The 22,299-nt window shown below is 40.4% G+C and overlaps 1 protein-coding gene across 2 annotated transcripts in view; it reads right to left on the reverse strand.

Moving 5' to 3' along the window:
• PLXNB2 (plexin B2) overlaps positions 1-22,299 on the reverse strand; it is a 249,495-nt gene that overhangs the window by 156,941 nt on the left and 70,255 nt on the right. For both annotated transcript variants that reach the window (XM_021555245.3, XM_021555246.3), the window contains one exon: positions 12,143-12,318. The gene's annotated coding sequence lies outside the window, so the exon portion shown is untranslated. The remainder of the gene's footprint in view (positions 1-12,142; positions 12,319-22,299) is intronic.

The raw sequence follows: 22,299 nt of genomic DNA on the forward strand, positions 1-22,299 counted from the left end.
TGCACCATCTGATAAAGAAGCATGAGCAAGTCAGATTGGTCTGAAATACAGGCATATACATACATCCCTTTTTGCTCTGCTGAAGTGCAAAATACAATTTTGCAAGTGAATCAGTGACAGTTTTTGGAAGGACTGTTTCACTCGCTCCAGCCAGCTGCTAAATGAGACTCTCAATGAGAAAGCTGGACAGGTACCCACCCATCAGACCTGCTGGGCCCCCGGGGCAGAGTTGGAGGCTGTCCTCTCACAGGCTGCTGCACTGGAGGATGCATTTGGGCAAATGAGGACTAAATGCCCCACTTTATCCAGTATCCAGCAAGACCCTGAGAGAATGAAGGTATGCAAATGGTCCAAGAAAATGTTTCCTTTCAGAAGCAAAAAGCCACAGATCAAAGCTTACTTTCTCTGCTATTACCCTGTATCAAAAAATATGCCTGCAATCATGAGTCAGAGACCTTTAAATAATGTATTATAGGCCCATCTATTTTGAAAAGTGCATTTAGGTACTAAATGAATAAAGTTATTAGCTTTATATATATATGTGTATGTGTGTGTATATGTATTTTATATATATAAATCACTACTTGATGTATAATGAATTAAAATAAAACACATACAATGTATCTTTGGAAAGATTCCATCTGAAACACAACTGAAAAGGCTAAGAATATTTAGTTAGGAAAGAAAATGAATAAAATTAAATCATAAACAATATAGACCCAAGCACATCAATTTACCTTGCTAATAAAAGAAAATACATTTTGAAAAGAAAATACAGTGCTCAAGTGACTGACACTGTCATTAAGACCATTAAATCAACACAACAGAGACAAAGACCAGACAATGCTGGCAGGAATTAAATCAAAAGCACCAGCCTGTTTAGAGGATTGAAATTCAGATATAAGTGGGGCTTTAGACAAGTTCTTTCTTCAAGAGGTAGCTGGAGTGGTACAGTATTGCCACTGCCCCCCAACACTTGCCATGCTGGCCCAGCACAGCCCACAGAGGAAGCCCACTAAAGCCCTGTGCCTTTTTCCACAAGATCATTTCTTTGCTCTATCAAAGGAAGTATCTCCTGTTACTGCAATTCTCTTTGGGCACAGGAGTTGATTAGAGTTATCCAGTGGAGCTCACATCACCTTGGATGGGAGCAGACCTGTCACAGGAGGACAACTATGGCTCAGCTGTTCTGCCTGGCCAGCTCTGCCTGCCCACACCAATGTCCTCCAGCAGCTCAGCTGTTCATGGAATAGACACAGAGCTTTAGCCTCATTCACACTTTTCCCTCCTGCCTGCTGCAGGATATCCTGTATTTTCATATAAGAATAGTATGCATGCTGAGACTAAACATAGGTGGAAAACTGCACTCATATTGGAGAGAAAAATCCTTTGTAACATATTACAGGTGCAGAAATTGTTACTGTCCTAAACATTTTCCATCCTTGCCTTCTGTGCAAAGCTTGAGACCATCTTGAGGATAACAACTTTTCAGAAGGCCACCACCAGCCATAAATACAATTCATGGAAAGCAGACATCAAAATTATTTTGATCTTAAATAGTGCATCCCATTTTCTGCTTTATTTTGAGTATAAAAGATATGTGAAATATAAGATAGTCTCAGAACATCAATTTGCACTGAGTTCCCCAAGCATAGTAGGAAAAAGGCTAATGTTAGAGAAGAATAATCTGCTTACTACATGTATTGGTAAAGCTTTCCTGGCACTACTGTGCAAGAGTTCTAAGGAAAGGGATATGAACAGCTTATTTTTGAAGTACTTCACTAAAATCAGTTTCAGTTTGAATATTCAAACTTCAAAGCAATCTTTTCATAGCCAAGCTTGCCTCCAAGAAGAAAAAAACAAGGAAGGGGGAGGAGAAAGAACCTCACAGATCAACTTTGCCACGTGAGCTGGAGGCACAAGCTAAATAGTTTTTGGTACCTATTACTTTGTTAATAGAAACATGGGAGAAGAGACATAGGTATTCATTGCTGAAACAAAAATGCTGGACCACATATTTCCTAATATTCCACAGCAACAACATTGGAAATAGCTCTCACAGGGAGCCAACCAACCTCTCTCTTTATCAGCTGAGAAAACCAGGCACTTGGAGAATGCAGTTACTTTTCTCCAAGGTGAAGAGCTCAAGGGCTGCAGTGGGTAATACTCCAAGGTGTTCATTTTTCCTCTGCTGATTATGAAGAAAGTCGGGATTCTTCAGTTTCTACTGTACTTGTATTTTCACCAAGAAGCATTTCATTCCATTCATGAAGAAAAACAAGCAAAGCTCTCAGCTCCCAAACTGGAACATTCTTGTCAAAGAATTTAACACATTAGACTTTCAAGATTCAGGAGACTTGATGTGAAAGAACACAACTAAGCAGTGATGACAAAAGGGTAGCTTGACAGCTTATTGACTGAGAATGGCTTTCACACCTGGAGGAAAAGAATAAGCATTTTTTTTTGTATGCCAGATATGAAACATGCACTAATATAAATAACCATACAGATGGCTGACTCTATAGCAGACCTTACAGATAATTGCAGGGCACAAAGTAAGTTCTAAGCCACAAAATACTTTTTAAGCATTCAGCCATCATCTAAGATCATGAGGCAAATGGAGAAGTTGGAGATCAACGATAAGATTTTGAATGCGGAGTCCAGAGAGTCAAGTCCCTCTGAAAAGGCTTGGAGCCCTCCTGCTTACTTCCCTAATGATGCAATTTGGCTTAACAAAACCAATTCTGTCTCCTCAGAAACCCTGCTTCTGTTATGGCATGCTACATGCCATGACATAATCAATTCTCTGTTCTGTTCTAAACTCAAAAAATAGTTTTGTGTTAGCCTACACAGTTTCTAGAAAGTTACACTAGGTCAAGCTCTACACAGCAGAAATGTGTCTGTTCTGAAGTGCTCTGCTAAATTTTTATCTACCCTCTTTCTGGCTTCTTACTATTCCTACTTTTCTGTTACGAATTGTTGTTTTCTGATGTGTCAGACTAATTGAATATATGTCATGCAGAAAGGCATCTGCATGACATATATGCATCCTTTTATTTGCTCTCCTGTCCAGCTGTAACCAATCCCTCTGTCACTCTTCTAAATATTCTCCTTCCATTTTAAAGCTTGCTACAGCATTTGCGTTGCTCTTAGTGATGTGTGAAATTCTCTCACTCCCGTCTCCTTAGCAGCCCCTGGCTACATTCATCCATGCAAAGTAGAAATGCTGACATAAGGTACAGGATGGAGAGGAGTGTGATCAGAGTCTGAGAATGCCACCTCAAGTGTCCATGAAGAACTTAAATTACAAGATTTACAAGGGGTGCACTTGTTGATCTGAGAAGCTGGATGCTGCCTGTTGCTTCAAAAAAAACCCCAAAATTACTGTTTTTTCAAGGTGTTACCAAGGGATGTATAGTCCATTTATAGAAGCACATAACACATTGGTGGCCCATGACCCAGGCTAAAACTAAACTAAACTAGGAAGATAATTAATACAAACCATTTTGCATCAAGACTCAAGGGTCTACAATTGAAAATAAGGGATTTTCTTCTCTATAGTTTGCCAATGCTTTTTGGTAGTTATGAATAAAGAGCCACCCTTAAACAGTATGCTTGGATAGCATCTTTAAGCAGGGTCTTTCATTCCTTTTTGGGAACCTGAACATCAGCGACCATGATAAAAGCAACTTCAAGTCATAATAAATACCTTGTTGCCATTGAATTCATGTTTTTTCAATACAATTGGTGTGTAAGAGGCCAGAGGAAAATAAACATGCATACTACAGAGTATACTCGGTATACTCAGAGGCAGGGATAGGGAATAGAATGAAGCCTTTGAATCCAGGAGGAAATGGGCAGTGACCTGCTACATCACTTACACAAACAAGTCTCTGGGGCTGGATGGGATCCACCCAAGGGATCCACTGAGGGAGCTGGCAGAACTGCTCACTGAGCCACCTTCCATAATTTACCAGCTAACCAGGAAGGTCCCAGTTGACTGGATAGTACAGATGGATGAGATGGGATTGGCAGAATGGTATGTAAACCAACCAATTAAAATGAATACAATCTTTTTAGCTTTACCTAAGCTTAGCTGCATTTCAATTTGTAAACACCACCTTGAAAGTCTTATCAAAGACCCTTGTGTGGTACAGTATTTTTATAATAACCAAATCTCTCTTCATCTCTCTCATTCCCTCACTTCTAAATACAGTATAAAACTCTTAGAAGTGGAAACAATAGAGGAAACTCACAGGTGAAAGAAATCTTCTTTGTACACACTGTAATGCTACTATCCAGAGCACAGCAACCACAGCTTAACATGTGTTTTTTGATCAAGATTAGCAAAATTCCAATGAATGTTTCTTTTTTTTATCAGCACTAAAAATATTCCATTATCCTCATGTCAGCAGTTACACACTTTCAAAGCAGAGATCTCCTATTAGGCTGGTTTATGATGAGCAAAAAGTAATTTTGCAATATTTTGCTTTTCAGATCCTCTCCTCTAAATACCAACCACCAAGCATTGCTGATACCTTTAATTTTAAAAAAAAATTTACTTTGTCCAAACAAACATGGAAATCAGTTTTTATTCAAATGTTAAATGAACTCAAGAGTTAGCGCTACAAAGGTCTTTCTTCGTGAAGTTGTTCTTTTCAGGTTAAACATATTCTTTTGCATTTAAATTGGATAATGGTCATGGTTTGGTTTGGTTTTCAAAGCATGGTTCTAATCCAACCACAAAATAAAAAAATAAATCCAGAACTGAGCTGTAGCTAAATGTGAGCATATGTAAAACTGAGCACACTGAGACCATGCAGGGCACTGTTGATCTTGGATACTCAAAGGAATTTTATTGAAAGTTCAATGATCTTCAGTAGTGACTCCCACAACCTCTTAATTTTCTGTGTTATCTCAGGACACTTCATGTACAGCAAAATGAAAAAAACCAAAAAAACCTGAGTCTCAGCTCAACTTGTTCAATAGCTCCCAGATAAGTTTTCCCATTTCTTCTCTTAAACTGACAAAATCTAGTGAACTGGGGAAAAGAGAAGGACTAGAGGGAAGGAATAGCTTTCTTCAGGGAGTATTCCAAGCTCATCTGCACTTTAATGTAGTCCTTTCTTGGGACAGAAAATCCATCCAGAATGTAAATCTATCAAATATGGGAGTATATAAAAGACAATGAGAGCACTGCAGGGCAAAAAAAAGGAAAAAAAGTAAGACAGTGCATGTAGCCTGCCATCCCTATTTGTACCAGTGTCCTTGCTAACGGGTTGCCACTGAAGAGTAAAGTTAGGCACCGTGGACTACCCATCACCAATAGATACCAACATCTGTGTGATGTCTACTTGGGGACAAAATCAAACCTAAGACTGGTGGAGGAAGGCTCTCCACTGCAGCACCATTCTCCACAGTCCTTCCTCTTTCCAAACCAAATTTAAGCAGTATGAACAGAGGTACTGTCAGCCAGCTAGACACATTAACAAATGGCATGGTAATCACATACATATTAAAGGGGGGAGTTGAAGCCAAGATTTTATAGTATGATTAATGGTTTCTGGATGTACAGTTCAAGGTACTGTGAAGAAATGCTGAGTTCAGCTTCTGGAGGAAAAAAAAAAATCAGGCTTCTTTAAGCTAAACCAGCTTTGGGTTCCCCAACCACTGTTTTGGGATGCTTGCCATGAAGACCTTGAGAGAACCACCTTCTACCTTGGGAAATGAATTAAGCTGCAATATATCATATTTAAAAGCTGGTGCCCTTGCTTCAGGTTGCACTTCGATCTTTGCTCAAGCAGCCTCTGGGGTGGGGTGAACCTGCATTTGGAGATGGGAAAAATAAAAGGTCTTTCCTGCGGGCCTGGACAGGTGAGTGAGTTTCCATGAGGTAAGCAAGGGCGTGAGCCATGGGCGTGCTGCAACGGCCCCAGCGCCTGCTCCTCCCCTGGGGTGCACACAGGGCACCCTGCTGCCAGCACGGGCACGGTGGGAGCATCCCTGCTCACCCTGCAGCTCCCGGCCCGCCCTGCCTCCGCACCCACGCACCGCGGCCGCACGCTCAGCGGGACAGGCTGGCTGCCCACCCCAGCCTGGCAGCACTGAGGGGAGCGAGCACCACTGGAGGAGAGCAGTGGGCTCATCTGGAGCAGGGTGGGCTCGGCCTGCCTGTGCTGTGTGACACCAGGCAGACATGGACAGGGTAGGGCAGCTGATTTGCTGGTGGTGACTGTGAGGAATGGGGTCCAACACCACCCGAGAGCATTTGGCTTTGGGCTAGGTCACTGTACGCCTCTCACACACCAGTGATCACTCAACCATCAATCAAATATTGTTCACTTTGTGACACAACAGCTACAGCTTGGTATTCACAGAGGTCTCTTCTGCTCTCTGCTCCTCAAATCTGGGACCGTCCTTTGCTCACTTTCAGAGCAGCTTTTCTCTCCAGGCATCCAGTATGGGTGGCAACCAAGGCCTTCTGGCCGAACACCCAACAAAGCAATTCCCCTCCAGCAACAATCCAGTGCTATCAAGTGCCCACCTGGGCACTGCACTGACCTCCACTACCTTGCGTCCTTGATGGGCTGGGACTCTGAAAGAGCTGAGGAACACCTTGGCTGTGCTTGTGGAAGGAGCAGAGATAAGACTAGGTCTTTTTCATGCAAGGCTAAAAGATAAATCAGTAGAAAGGATAAAGGGATAATCTGGACACTGTGATGAGTCTCTGTGCAAAGGCTGCCGAATCCCCACTGAAAGGGGATTTCAGGGAGCATATGACAGCAAAGAATAGGTGTCTCAGTCCACTGAGCTTCAAGTCTCTCCCTCTCCTGACATCTAATATCCCCCTCAAAACTGATCTCTGTGGGTGTAGCAGCCATATTAGATAGCCACACTGTTTAGCTGCTCCAGGGGATAATTCTGCACCAAAAAGATCCTAACAGCAAGAAAATCACCTCTGTTCTGGCACTGCCTGAATACCAGAATACAGCTGGACAAGATGCTTCCTTTGTCTTAATATTTAACTGCTTGTGGATCTTGGATGTGTTTATGGCTCAGTCTGAAACACCTGAAAATGTCTGTGTACTAGGCACATCGGACTTATTCAGCAGAGCCCAGTTTTATGAGTGAGATGAAGCTCAGCCTTCTTTCTACACTCACAGAAGACATACATTCAGGCTAAAAAAAAAAGCAATCCTTTGCTAACCAAAGATGCAATCAAATTACACTGGCAGACTGTTCTCTTTTCTTGGTTCTACATAATTTTCCATGCCGAAAATGTTTTATGTACCTGCTGAATTCTTTCTTCCACAGTACTCTGTTAAATTTTTGATTAGAAGACAAAAAATACATTACTCTTGCAATAGCTGTTTCCATGTACAAGTAGGTCAAGGATCTTCTTCATAGCCACAATACCTATAGAGCAACTATCCTCCAAAGAGAAACATAAATTCCATGGAATTAGTGCAGCAGCATTGAAGTGGATAAGCTGCCAAACCATACAAAAAGTGAATAGATTTGTTTATGGACTAGACAAGGTTTAATTAAACCAGGCAGCTCTGAAGAACAGTAAATCCTCTCTCTTTTTGTCTTCCCCTCCCCCACCTCCCTTTTCTTTTCTAGAGTATCTTTCTCCTGGTGGCTTTCCTCTTCCTAATAATCCCATCACAAATGACAGATATGTTATCAGTCATCACTGGGATTTGACACATTCTTAATACCTGTCATGACAGCTCTGAAGTCTGCACGCTACTCCATTGTATTCCAAAGCATTTGCAGGAGGTAATGGACACATAAATACAAGTCAATGGCACTGCTTTATTGAACTGCTGAAGGCTTGCAATATAGAGGGAGATGCTTAAAAAAACTCAATTGTGACTACTCAAAATTATGTACACAGTAATTAAATATAAAGCAGTATATAATGTGGCAGTAGATTGCTGTCCCCAAATAGAGGTTCTCCTGGTACCTTGGGTCTCTGTTTTACTTTAATAGAGAGCCTAATGCAGAAGTGAGGTGCAAGTCACAGCTAGAACCAGAGTCAACGTGAAAGGTGGACACCTGAATTGATACAAAGACAGTGGGATTGTGAAGTGTGTCACTCACAGCAACTGTCAATACTACCAAAGAGTAAATGTGAGTCCAGTAGAACATGAGTTTGAAAAGTGTTTCCCTGATGGGGACACAAGGAAAAGAGAGCATCTTACCACTGAGCAACAAGAACAAGAAACACTAACTAATAGATTTGGTATGAGTCCATTGCTAAAGCCTGTTGATTTCTGCAGACCTCTTAATACAGGTAATGCAACAGATACAGCACCCCATAGAAAAAAATCAATACAGAGCTCTCCAAGCAGATAAATTTTCTTTTGATCAAATTCTAGTATTATTTCAGTTGACTCTGGTCATCTATGTGTAATACTTTTCAGGCAACAAAAAAAAAAAATTACTTTAACATTTCTTCCAAGCCTTAAACTTGCAAAATTTTTCTCAGCTGAGCCCAGCTGCTGCAAAGCATCATATAGCTACAGTCTCTGCCAACAGCATATGAGCTGCATGACAGCAGCGTGCTTTGCCATTAGTAAATGCAATGGCTTGTTGTTCTCAATGCATTTACAGTTTTGCACAAAAGCAGAAAAAAACCACCCCCAACAAAAACAAAAACCCCACACAGATTAGAGACAAAGCAGTCCTGTGTAACTCAAGGCCCTTTCAGCAAGGCAATAAAGCCAAGGCAGAATTGTGAGCTGGAGTCAAAAGGAAGTGTCCCATTGACATAATGAGCTTTGGAGCAGGTCTGGAGGGAAGAAGACAGGCAAAACACATTCAGAGACACCTAAGTGATTTCATGTCCTCTGGACAAAATTAGTTAACAAATATGTTGTGGTTTAAGAGTATTGAGGCATTGTTTGCATCTACAAGAAATGGATGAGCAAACTGGGATTTCTTACAATGTAATTTTATTTAGGAGCGATGCAAGGTGCTTGCACCTATCAAGCACTTGGGAACAAAGGTACTTAGAGGGGTGGAAATTGTTCTCAGGATGCAGCAAATCCTATTCCAGGGATCGAAACCACTGCAGTAACAGCACTGGTCGAGCGTAAGCTCATCTTTCCAGTTGAAAAAAAAAGCTGAAAGGTGAAGTTTACTTTAGTAAGCTTCTCACCAGATCAGATACTGCCCGTTCTTGAGTGGCCAGTGTAAAAACATTCCACAAATAAACATCTTCTGGTGATGATCTTATACCAGGGCCAATTACAGATCAAATTTGCACTGTGAGCTGAGCATAGGTGGCATGGAGGCAAAATCAAGGCAGCGCAGCCCCACTGAGAAGTGTCCCAGCAAATATTCCCTTCTGGCTTCGGTCCAAGGAGCATTACTGCTTCTCCTGCTGCCTACACTCCCCAGTTATTCCTTTCATACACTCTCTCAGCTGTAAGCAAATCAACATGCCAATCCCTTGGGACACATGGCTTAGCTTACACTTAAGACTTGCCATTCTGCTTTGTGCTTTGGACATTGATTTCCATTGTCTCAGCTATCACGCAACAAAAGGGCATTTAATTGCTGTCTCATTTCGTCTGGGGGAGAAGAGGAGAACAACTTTTTCCAGCCCTGATTGATGGCAGCCATTAGCACCTCCTAGCACAATACTGATTTACTAGAAGCATGATTTACATGTGAAGTTCAGTGCCACACAAGTGAATCAGATTTGCAGCTATGCTTACTTGAACAACTTCAGAGACAAAATCTTCGCATGAAATGAATCTGCAGAAATGCTTACACTGGCCACCTATTCAAAGAGAAAACTTCAAAGATTAAGGAGGTTTGTTGAGACCTCCTAGAAGCAAAAGAAAGTTCAGCAGAGAACTGTTTCACTTGTCAAGTGCTCTACCATGTAGGTGCTTTAACGGTTGTATAAGGAAAAAAAAAAGGAAAATCAGCCAACCAACATGATTTATACTTATTTACATACATTCAACATTAGGAAACACTTCATATCCACTAGGCATCAAAATTCTCAATTGCATACTATGAAAGGCAATGCTGAAGAATCCCAGAAACTGTTTCCCCTTTTTCATGTGAGCATTTCTATTTCCTTTGTGATGGAGGAAAGAAGAAAATTAATATCCACATTTAATATCCTCCATGTTCTGGAAAGCAATAAGCCACATGCCTTGGTATCCAAGCCAAAATGCTGATAGTGGATTTTTAGTACTTGTCTCATTTTATTAAAAAGCAAAAGGATGCAAATCTCCCTTTCAAAAGAACAGAGCTCAAGAAACAACTAGATTAGTGAAGACTTCTTGAAATAGCACCTTTAATCAGTCCTGTTATGTGACAGTTGCAGTAATTTCAGTAAAATTTGTTGTAGTTTGATGCAGCTTATCAAAGCATTTAATAATGTTTTAAATGCTTATCAGAACATTTAGTAATTGCAAAATATAAGATCAAGCACCTTTTGAACACCAGACTTTCCAGTCACAGAAACAAGCTGAGGCTCAGACACACCTTTTCACATTTTTTGGAAGATTTAACACAGGAGAGGCAGATTGAGAAAAGCTGACTTTCAGCAAGGCAATGATGTACAGCCAAACATGCAAGCACTCATGTCATCTCAGCTGTGGGAGCACCAACCCTGGCCAGGGAGAGGCTTTCTGAAATCATGCTAGCTATACCCACAAAAAAACACTTCTGACTACTTTCAGAACATTGCTCTGTTGTTCACATAATTGGTTTAAAATTCCACAACAAAATTACTCTGCAATTACTTGCTTTCAGTGAGTCCACTTCTTACATTCGCATCCCCCACAGGACCCACCTTTGTTCCTCATGATACTCATCTTGCCTGATGTGCATTTCTAAATAAGCTTAAATAGTGGCTATTTCAGTGTTATTTCATGCTTTTTCCTACATTTAGAAAAATCATGATTTTTAGGTACATAAATGAGTGTGTGATGACAGCATGCACATTTTTTGTTTAGAACAGCTGTTTTCACTTTTATTCATTCTGCAGCACATATGCATGGAAAACTGTATTTTGATTCTTCCTTTCCCATTTGTTTTTAAGGAAAAATAAAACTTAAAACACAGAAGCATCTGAAACAAACAAACAACACCCCCCCCCCACAAAAAAAATCCCAAACCAAAAACCTACTAAAAAACCTAAATAAAACTCCTCCCAAACTGGCATGAGGTCAGATATTAAACACTAGAACACACTTGTTTCCTTAACTTGGCTTTTCCTAAATTCTGTTTTCCCCTCCCACTGTTTCCTTTTTCTTTGGTGCCAGGCCGGAGACACGTGTTTCTCTTGCTGGAAAGGCTGAGTGCTATAATCCAAAAAGTTCAGTCTACAGACAATTATTACTGGCAACTGTGAGGAAGGTGGCTCACAGGATCCCAGAATCTCTCCTTCCCCTCCAGGACTGCACCAGGCTGGAACCAGAGCTCTCAGTGGCAGCACCTCCAGGAGCATCACAAGCACCAAGAAAGCTGCCAAAATGGATTTAAACCACTTTGCACGCTGAAGAACAGACAGAGAACCATGCTTGTGCAACCCCTTTATCAATCTTGCTTCAGATCTCTTTGGCCACTTGAGAATAAAGAAGAAGGTTTTACATGCTGGTTTCTGAGAAACCTGCCAAGCCAACACACGCTAATCAATGAGAACAGGTCCTGGAAAAGAAGTTGATCAAATCTCTCCAATCATCCTCAGAGTCACAGTCAAACCCACACACCTTCGAGATTCAGGTCAGCCACACAGCTGCTCAGCATCCCATGGGAGATTCAGAATGTAAGTGCAAAATTAGGGCAAGCACAGCAGTAGGCTGCAGCATGTTGCTGGCAGAGGCACAAACCTGCTCCTCTACCCAGCACACCATCTATAAATAGGTTTATGAATACAGAATCTCTGCCAAGCTATTCTTGCTTTTTTTTCCCTTTGCTAATTTTTAATGCCTCTTGCAAGACTGACTCCTAGAAGTTTTATCTCCATTAGTAGTAATAAACTCTTATTAAATGCTTCAGCAATGTCTGAAAGTCTTGATAAATAGCAACAAATTTGTCTAGAAAATCAGAATATGATTTTGCATTTAGAAAACTCTACTGTAGTAAAAAAGAAGAAAAAAAATGAGCTTACCTGAAAACAGAAAATTCACATGAAAAATCTGTGTGCACACCACAGCTAGGGAAACATGAACCCACTTCTTCTGGGACTTCAAGAGGAGCCAAGGTGGTGTCAATGCTTTCTTTTATTCAGCTGTGCTCCTGGGGGTTCCAGCTGAGCCCCAGAGCTGAGTCCCTCACTCTTCGCACCTGGAACAAGAAGGCAGAAGCTCAGTTCCCTCGGCACAGGAGCAGCACAGCATTCCAGAGCCCAGGCACAGCGAGGGCTGCCTGCACTGCCCGACTGCTGCACACTCAGCCTCAGAGAAGGGGAAACTCAGTACAGCTGCCATTAGTGATAAGCAGGGTTCTCTGCTCCTCTCCACCCTTGAGAGGTGCCCTCTCAGGATACCCTGGGGACACGCAAAGCACTAGGAAGTGATCTACAGAGCATCCTAACCCTCTCTCGGAGGCACCACTTTTCTAGATGGTAACAACAGCCGCATAACAAACCTGCCAAAGCCCAGATGACAGCAAGAACACTTTATGGTAAGAATTTTATTTTGAGCTGCCAGTTTTTGGGTGACCAAGCCAGCCAAGACTAATTTCTAACGGGGACATTAACCAAAGACTTAAATTACCTTGTACTTTCATCTGGTATCATTCTCTTGCATCTCTGTTTTTTCCCTTTCTCTCTCAACCCTTACATATTTCACTATCCATTTTCAAGGATGGATGACTAAATGAAGCCCTTTATTAAGGCTCAATTTTCAAAAGCAATGTCACCTTCCAGTTTCCCTTTGCTTCAGAAATTAGCTTCTAGGGGCATTTTCTTGAGAAGCCTACATCTATACTTATTTAAACTTTCTGGGGAATAATTGAGTATGGAGAGTAAGGTTTAGCCTGATTAAATTTTTATTTCCATCTAAAAAGAAAAGGAAATGCATAGTAAAGAACTAGGAAAGCTTGAGCCTTCCTATTTTTTTAAAAACATCTGAAAGATGAAGACAAAGGAGACATATTACAATAATTTTTTTTTTTCCTTTCAGAATTCCCAAGAAACTTATGACCATGTTCTCAAGTTCTGAGCTATGTAGAGTCGACTGCTAAATACTTTATATGTTCTGAGGTAGCTGATCTTACTGGCCCTGATTTGAGCCATAGGAATACATGACCTCTGGGGGTCCCTTCCAAACCAAGTTATCCTATTATTTTTTCCAAGGGGAACGAAGACTAGTCTGTACTTTTCAGAAACATAGCCAACTTTTTTTTCTTCATGTAGGCTAAACTAGCCTGGTAAGAAAACTAAGAATGAATCCAACGTTCTCCACTAGGTAACACTAAAGAAGGAAGTGGGTGTAAAAGACAGGTGGTATTTCCTGTAGAAGAAACTCCAACTTTACAGTCAAGGCACTATCAGCAAGGCAATAAATACATTTTCTAGCTGTGATTCTGAAGGCAGGACACTATTTTTTAAATCAGCTCTCACATCACATGGCTGTCAGCCCTGTCTGCAGTGAAAGCAGTGGAATCCCTCGCACAGGCACCCCTCTCCCTGCCAGCACCACCCTGCAGTCACACCTCCCTGTGCCAAGGCCCAAGGTCACACACAAGCTCACATCTCCTGTGGAGCATCACACGGCCACTTCCTCCAGCTGCCTCCATCGTGGCCGTGTGTCAAACCTTTCAGGTGCCAACAGCTTTACTCCAGAGCAAAAAGCTGACTTTTCAAAGAGTCTCTTGGAAGATAAACATTCTGAGGCTTTTTTCACCCAAAAATTCTTAAGCATGTGTGTTTCTTGATTAATACTAAACAAAAAAACTGCTTTGTGCAATGCAGCAAGATATTTTTCTATTTCTCTGTGTACCTGCTCCAGAAATGAAGTACAGGAATTCCAGTCCTAAAATACCATAAAGACAAGATATTAAATTAAAAAATAAATATACTATTTCCATAATTAAAGTGAAGGAATGCTATACAGATTTGTAAACTTCTCCTCAGATCTAAATGAGCCTTATTCCTGTTGCTCTGACATGTCTGTCAATGCTGTCTTCTGCTTTCCCCTTCTCCAAGAACTACAAATGCCTTCTCTCTTAACCTCAGCAACACACTAGCCATCAGACTCTATCACTGATTCTACTGCAAGGGAACACTGAGACAAGAAAGGGGTAATCCCCTCAGAAAACCACTCACATGGGTCTACCCAGCAAGTGGATACATATTCTTTCTTCTCTCATTTTCCAAGAGTCACAGGTACTTCTCTATTCTAATGGAATTATTTCAAATACATGACCACCATGACCACTTTTAAAGTTGAGTCTTAGCCTCAAACAGATTCTAAAAGAGACTGTTGTTAGGTATGAAGAGCTTTTTCTTCAGCATGCCCATAGTTCGCTTCAAAGCTCATTGTTTAAATAGGAACAGTTGACATGCAAAGTCAAATGGGAATAGCTGTGCATGACGGGCAGCTGGCAGGCAGGTTTGCTGAAAGGATGCAGTGCTGCACATGAAGTCACAAGAGTAAGATTCCTAATTATATGCAGTAACCAAGGCACGGAAGAAAAACCAGTTCATCAGTTAGCATCCAGCAGCACAGTGAGGAAGCTTTGTTCTCTTCTCTGGAAAGAGGACAGTCGATACTGCTCATATCAAAGCCTGGATCCACAGCCCTCCAGGCTTAATTAGAAAATCATGAAGAGTACAAAATGGCATTGGACACAAAAATGATCATTTTTCAAGTAAATTTAGTGGAGTGAGCACTCTTACATTTACAATCCACACTGCCTATCCACCCTTTTTCCCTCGTTAATGATAGAGTTGGCTGCAGATGCAACAAAACCTGTCAGCAACTGCAGGGTGTCCTAAAACAAGTCTTGCCTATTATTCCAGCTGTATAGATGAAGGTCGCTGACACTGCTAACACCTCTGACATTTTATAATCAATTGCCAACATTTACAGAGGAGAAAATACCACTAGCTTTGAACACACTCAGAAAGAAAGAAATTCTTCTCAATTAATTTTAAACTTGCTCTCTCTGAGCCAAAACATGAAACATGAGGCAACCTTACAAGTCAAATATTAGTGAGATTGTTTTCTAGCAGCCAATGCCATATTCTGTTTGTATATAAACAATTGTAGTTTATCCATCTCTTCAAAATAACTGCAGTATGAATCATTATAAGGACAACAACAGAGAAAACTGTCAAATACTTGTAGCTGAAGAAAAATAATAATTTAACTTTAAAAAGCAACTATGAGTGTCAGACTATCAGCATGTTGCCAACACCAAACACCTATTGAAGAAATTTTGTGATTTAGATTCTTGGAAGATGAAAGGGGATGACCTTTACCTATATCTTCACTGCTGGTAGAGAATGATGAAGTTCTTGCCATACACTGCACATTCACCTCGTGCCTTCTTTTCAGAACAGGAACAGAGATTGCTGCCTTTTAAACTAGTCTTACATTGATTTTTAGCCAGCTACAATATTCAACTGCTGTAGCTAAGGAGGAAGGGCTAAGGAAGAAATTTTAAAACAATACTTTGTAAAGGGTCCACAAGGCCTGTCTGATTTATAAACTGTCAATGTGCTTGATGAGTTCAGCAGCTGAGAAGCCCTGGATCTGACATTACTGCCCTTACTCAATAGTTCAAAGCAATCATTTTGAGTTAATACAGGGCCTCAGAGAACACGGGGATCTCTAACTTAAGACCTTCTAAAGACCTATATTTGGTCAAATTTCTTGCTCCTGACAGTCCTTCTCACCCTCCAGCTCCTAATTCAAACAATCAGTCCACCCTTGCTTTTCACAGGAGCTCGTTGCTGTACGTTGTAATATTTGCATCAAATACAATTGCCAAAGGCACTTCAATTTTCACTAATAGTTATCATTAGGAGGGGAAAAAAAAGTATTTTTGTCCAAAAAGAGCCATTTCCTGATGTTTAGCATAGGCAGGATAACGGTCACAGGCAGCATCTTGGCTCAGCAGGCAACAGTAGTAGGTGGTAAATGAGAGTGCTGGGGAGGGGACAGATCTTTTTCCAGGGGGGAGAGGGGGCAGTGTCTGCTAAAGGAGGCACCCTGATGGCAGTAGATTTATGCATCCACTCGTCAGTCTAGGGGGAGGAAATCATTATGCAGGGCCAGCTGCAGGGGTGTGCACTGCTGTCAGGAAAAATTAGAAGTCTAGCAATGAACTATAAAGAAGGGAGAAATGATAGAGTGAATGAAAACTCCATGATAAACCCATTTAGGCTCTCTTCACCCTGGCATGAAATATGAAGCATAATCTCTTTGGCATATATGCTGGCAGAGACTCAAACAAATCTGCCTAGGTACACTCAGGCACATGGCCCAGAATGTGCAATGACAGCGCCCACCCAAAGGCCTGTAAGTGCACAGGGTTTGGAGCAAGAATCCTTCCTCAGCACATTCAGCCGAGTCCTGGGGAAGGAGCACAGCACACTAAGATGCTTTTGGAAGAAATCTCTGCTGCTGAATGCCTTCTTAGTGCAAATACCTTGGAAAGAAAGCTTTTCCATTTGAATACCTTGAGGGAGTGTGGGGGATTGGGGTGGGCAGAGAGAAGAGATGACCAGACTATAAAACAGTGGAAAGCACCCAAATGAAGAGCCTGGTATTTCACTCTTATTTGAGAAAATGATAACTTTCCAATTTCATGTGGCATTCCTTCCCTGAGGAGAATTTCTGTCTGAGTTGTGGAGGTCTGCATAAATTCTTGCCCTGTTTAAGGCAGAGGTGTGTTTTTTCTCCTTTGTTGATACATTCAGAGAGAGGAAATATTCCAAATATTTATTCATTGTCCTTGGTTAATAAGTGAATACTGATTTTTGGTCATCCTGGTATTGGAAAACAAGGGAATAGGAAAGAGCAGGCCAGGAAAGCAGTGCTCTTTAATGCACTCCCAAAAGCCCCTGGTTACAATTCAAGCTCCAATCTTAAGAGGGAAAGTGTTTGGTAGTTTTTTCTTCTGCCTGTCCTGACCACTGTTCAAACCTAGGGGCTGGTGAAACTCTTTTTGGAATGCTAATGCCTTGCTGAAAGCCAGAAGGTACAAAATGGGAAGTGTTTGAAGAATGCTTTCCTGGGGGAAAAAGGGAGCGAGGAAGGGAGGAATGTACTTCAATACCTTATTTTAAATTACACATAAGGATCCATAGTGTTATATTTTTATCAGGAACAGAAGAAATACATTTTGCTCATCATGCTATCATTGTCAATTCTGCCACTGTATGTCCTTCAGTGTAAGCTCTTCAAGATACAGTTTGATGAGAAAGGTTTGTTCAATTAAGTGTGTCAGAATCAGGGAAAACAAAAACAAATCACAAGCAGTTCTAATGTAGAAGTCCTTCTTTCTACTACACAGCACATTAATTAATTAATATAGGGTAATTATTTAATTCTCTCTAAAATACTCTGAATCCATCTGCCTTTTTTTAAGGCAGCCCTTCTATAATTCTTCCTGGTGGCATCATCTATCAAGTGTAAAAAATATTTATGCTACCAGGTGTCAGATTAAGACACCACTGACCACATTGCCACTACCTGGTGTGTTTTACAAGCATTTATACCTGTGCCGCGTAGGTCCAAGAGCTTAAAAAAATGCAAAAGCTCAAAAGGGCATAAAAAAAAAAAATCACTCAAAACCAGTGTTGATACATTGTTTCATTAACACTGTGTAACACTGTGAAGGTGTAAGTGGAGAACCGAAGTGAAGAATGGAGTCTTCTGATGAAGTAAATGGAAGATATCTGCATGCAAGAAGGCTCAAAGAACATAATTCTGAAGGCCACTGTTTGATCAAAATTTTGTGAGAAAGCACAGAAATAAACCACAAGCTGTTACAGTGAGCAACAAAAATAAAACTGGCAAATTCCTAAACTACGAAACTATATAACTGTCAAAGTGCAAACAATACTTCTTGCAGCTACATGGTTATATTTCACTTTTTTTTTCCTAAGGAAAGTAACGACAGGCAAATGTATAATTTTAACATAAATTCAGGAAAAGCTTTAATAGTAAGATATCAAATATATTATGGAAAAGGGAAAAGGAACACAGTTATTTATCTGACTTGAAAACAGCACAGTGTCAAGTTAATTTAAAATTCAATTTCAGTTTAAAGCATTACAAGGAAGAAAGAATCCTATGTATCATAGGCTGTAAATTGAAATCCTAGCAAGGTTTTTGTCTGCCAACTAGCTGTGTATCAGCTATAAAGCCAGATTGCAGGTGCTTCTTTTAGGAGATTGGGCTGCAAGACTCATATTCCGAGAAGTTTGTCATTTACTATTCCCAAAGGCATTTTATTTAAATTTTTTTTATAGTCAGTTAGTTAATGGAAAGCTGACAGTACAATAACCCAGAAGTAATTTCAGCAAGGTACAGTACGTGATGCAAAAGCACAGAGGGTCCTACCCTGTGGAAGTCACCAAGAAGGTGCACATTCATTTAAACACATCTTTTACAAAAGCAAACAAAATGCAAAAGCATTTTGTCTGATAAACCAGCTTTCAAGGTGACAGGAATTTTATAAATAAATAAATAAATCTTAGAGTTTTTCCCCTTTCTAGAAAATATACCTGCACAAAGATGTTTCATTTAAACTCCACACAAAATCTTGAACACAATGGTTTGAGGGAAGAGGCAGGATAATCGTTCTAGTTTTCTGTGCTGCGGGATAAATAAATCTGATAGAAAAGGGCATTTAATTAATCCGTGAACTCCAAACTTAATGAAAGCCTACTCATACTTGGTACATATTATAAAAAAAATTACTCAAGGGCAACTGCTAGACTTCCAGCTTCAGAAGGTTCCTGCCAAGTGCACCGATCAGTCTGATCAGAATGGCAAATTCTCCTCAGAAAGGCAGATTCTCCTCCTCAGCCACCAGCCACCAACCCAGCTGGCCAGCAGACAGGAGCAGGGCTGGAAGGACATGGAAAACCTTTACCAACAAAGAAAATAAATGTGTATCCCTGACCTTGACCTCAGCTCCTGCAAACGAAAGGCAAAGAAAAGCTGCCATTTACAGCAGCTGGGCTACTTTTGTTTAGTCACACAGGCCTTGAACCTCCTTGTAAAAACACTGTGAAACCTCAAATCCTTGCTGAGGGAGCAGATGAGCACTTTGGAAAGCTTTAGTTTTGTCAAAGTGGAATTTAAGGTGTGTGCAAATTGGTACTCAGAAAAGGGTAATATTTGAGGACATGCATTTATCTCCACTGACATATCCACAGCTGGGAATCAGTATGAACAGCTTCCCCATGCTGATACATTCCACTTTTTTTTCAAATTGAAAGATGTGAAAAACATTATTAGAGGTGATAGAAAAGTATTTTCATACTGCAGTAATAGCTTTTATCCTATCTTTGAAAATGACATAATTTTGTGTAAATTTATCAAATATACCCATTATATACAGTTACATTTTTCATAAAACTATAATTTCTAAAAATGCTGGAAGATTTACAAACACTTAGGAGGGAGGAATTTGATACAGCTTGAGATGGAAAAAAGACCTTTTGCCCTTGTATGTTTTTTAAAAAAACATCTAGGCCCCTTCCTGCTCCCACAGCAATACATGAGCCTGTGGTTATGCCCCTCCCCACTCCCCTCAGCTCCCCACTTAAACCCTCACCATTTAACTGGCTTATTCACCTTTTTGCCTTTCCATGCACTTTTGGACTTACAGCTCTAAGGTAGAGTTTGAAAAACTTTTGCTGGAATTTAGTATGGAAACTACCCCCACTGTACCAATATTTATACACGAGATATTACAAAAATATACCATTTGCTCTAATGTACTGCTCTTCCCTGCTTCCTACTCTAGCAGAAAACAGAAACTGGTTTAGCAGTGATAAGGAATTGACTTAGGATATCTTCACTATGCAGTGCCCTAGTGAAAAATGTCTGAATTATGCAGTGTCCCTTGCAGGGTGGCCAAAACAAGCTTCAGTTTGCTTAAATTTCTGTGAAAACTAAGAATCACTGTTTTAAAAAAACCAAACACCAAAATAATCCAAATTTAAAACCATGCTGTATCTTTTACTAGGAAAACCAGGCCACAGCACAGGGATGTTGCACACAAGAGGATACAATACTTGCTTTCTTTCCAAGCTGTCCCTGACTTAACATGTGACTCTATTCTAATGCTACTTCGTAAAACATTTTTTGCTTGCCAGATGTTGCACAACCCAAAGAAGGAGGACTGGAAATGCCAGCTGCTCCAAGATAACTAACCTTCCAGCCTTAGACTGGAATGTTCCTCACATGATGGAGAGAGCCTCCTGCGCCAGACTTGAGGCTTCAGATTTTTACCAGTTTGATGGAGTTTGGGAATTCAGGTTTTACTGCACTCTGTAGCACTGTCTGATGCCATTTGACTGTGATATGGGCAAAACCTACTAGCAAAGGTGATCAGAGATGATCGTACACAGACACAACCACAGGGTTTTCACAGGAAGGCTCACAATGTACCATGGAGTGGGTAAAAGGATTAAATCCTGCATCAAACTCCATTCCACTCCACATGTAAGAGCAAACAGTGGTGCAGCAGGATACCAAAAGCAGCCTAAGACTTTACATTTAATTGCCAATCATTTCATCTCAAAAAACTAAAAAGAAACTGTTTTAAAATAATTTTAAATGTTTCAGTTCTTCCCCTTACATTTAGTTTGCACACTAAAGTGATAAAAAAGCTTCAAGTATTCCAGTATTATGCAAAAAAAGTTTAAAGGATTGGTAGTACTTCAGGAAAAAAAAAATCAAAAAAACCAAATATATAATAAAATTCTTTGAAGGCACTTCCTGTTCCTCTAAGACTTTTAAACTAATTGGTGAGCCCCTCATTTAATCTCTTATCATTACTGATCATTTCTAAATGGCTGAGATTTAGAATACACTATTTTAATACTGATGGTATACCGAATGAGATCAGATTTTTAATAAGATTCTAGGCATTTATATTAGAGAAAGGCTTTGACAAAAAAATAGGAAGGTAGCTGTATATCATTAAGAGTGAACCTAATTATAATTACATTTGCTATTCTTTCTTTATATAGCATTATGTGGTATAGGTGAAAATCATAAAAATATATAAATCCTTGATACTAACACAAAATGCCTGCAGGTCCATTTTTATCTCATTCTCAGTATATACACGAAACTTTCAGTAAAGAGGTGCTATGTAGGATAAACACATGCCACTTGTGATTCACTTAACCAGATCTAATTTGGCCAGCAAAAACGTTAGCTACTTCCTAACTTGTTTATTGAGCACTATCAGAAAAACAATTCAACATTCATGTCAGTACTGATATTCTAATTTTAGTATTATCACTTTTTATTCCCTATCTTGCCTGTGAAATACATAATTATGAAAAGTAATTATCATCATATATATATAGGTGTCAATAACTACTATTAAAATTCTGCTGCTTCATTTTTGTGCAGTATATCTAGAGCTACTGCAGGTTGCCAATAAGACTGCAGTGTGTCCATATGTTAGATTATACACAGTCTAAGCAAATGCTGAGGCACATAATCTTTCAGTAGTATAGCAATTTCAGGCTTGGGCTGATTTTCCTATAGAAATACAACCAATTAGTATTCAATTTTGAGCCATACCAGAAACACTCCTTCAATAGATTCTAGTGCCTTGACCATTTGCAGTAGCTCTTTTGAAGTGGCTAACCTGAAAAAAATTAAACAGACGACTATGCTTTATTTCTGTACCTTCCTGAGTTTATTGCAGCTCCTCTTTCTGTGCACTTCCCTCCTTTGCTTGGCTCCAGTCCAAGCCATCCAGGCATCCTAGGACAGGGAGGAATCCTTGACCCACATTTGGAGGATAAATTCATGGCGGCCTTCTGGGGTTTAGTGCAGGCAGCACGAGATCACCTGCACTGCTGCTCTTTCCATGCTGATGACACTGAGGTCTCTCTATAGAGCACTGTTTGCTCAGAAAGACAACGTGAGAAGCCTGGCCATATCAGGGAGTTCACAGATCTGCAGGCTCACAAGGAGTCATGTGCCTCCTGCATGAAAGCCCTGGAAGAGTTTCCCTGGCTGCTCTGCTGAGCCTTGAGACTGTGTGTGGGAGATGTCATTTGCTGCAGTTTGAAGTCCTTTTACCACAGTTGACATAAAGGTAGGAAATATCTAT

This window comes from Lonchura striata, chromosome 1A (assembly GCF_050655825.1).
Source record: "Lonchura striata isolate lonStrDom1 chromosome 1A, ASM5065582v1, whole genome shotgun sequence".
In the NCBI taxonomy this organism is placed as follows: Eukaryota; Metazoa; Chordata; class Aves; order Passeriformes; family Estrildidae; genus Lonchura; species Lonchura striata.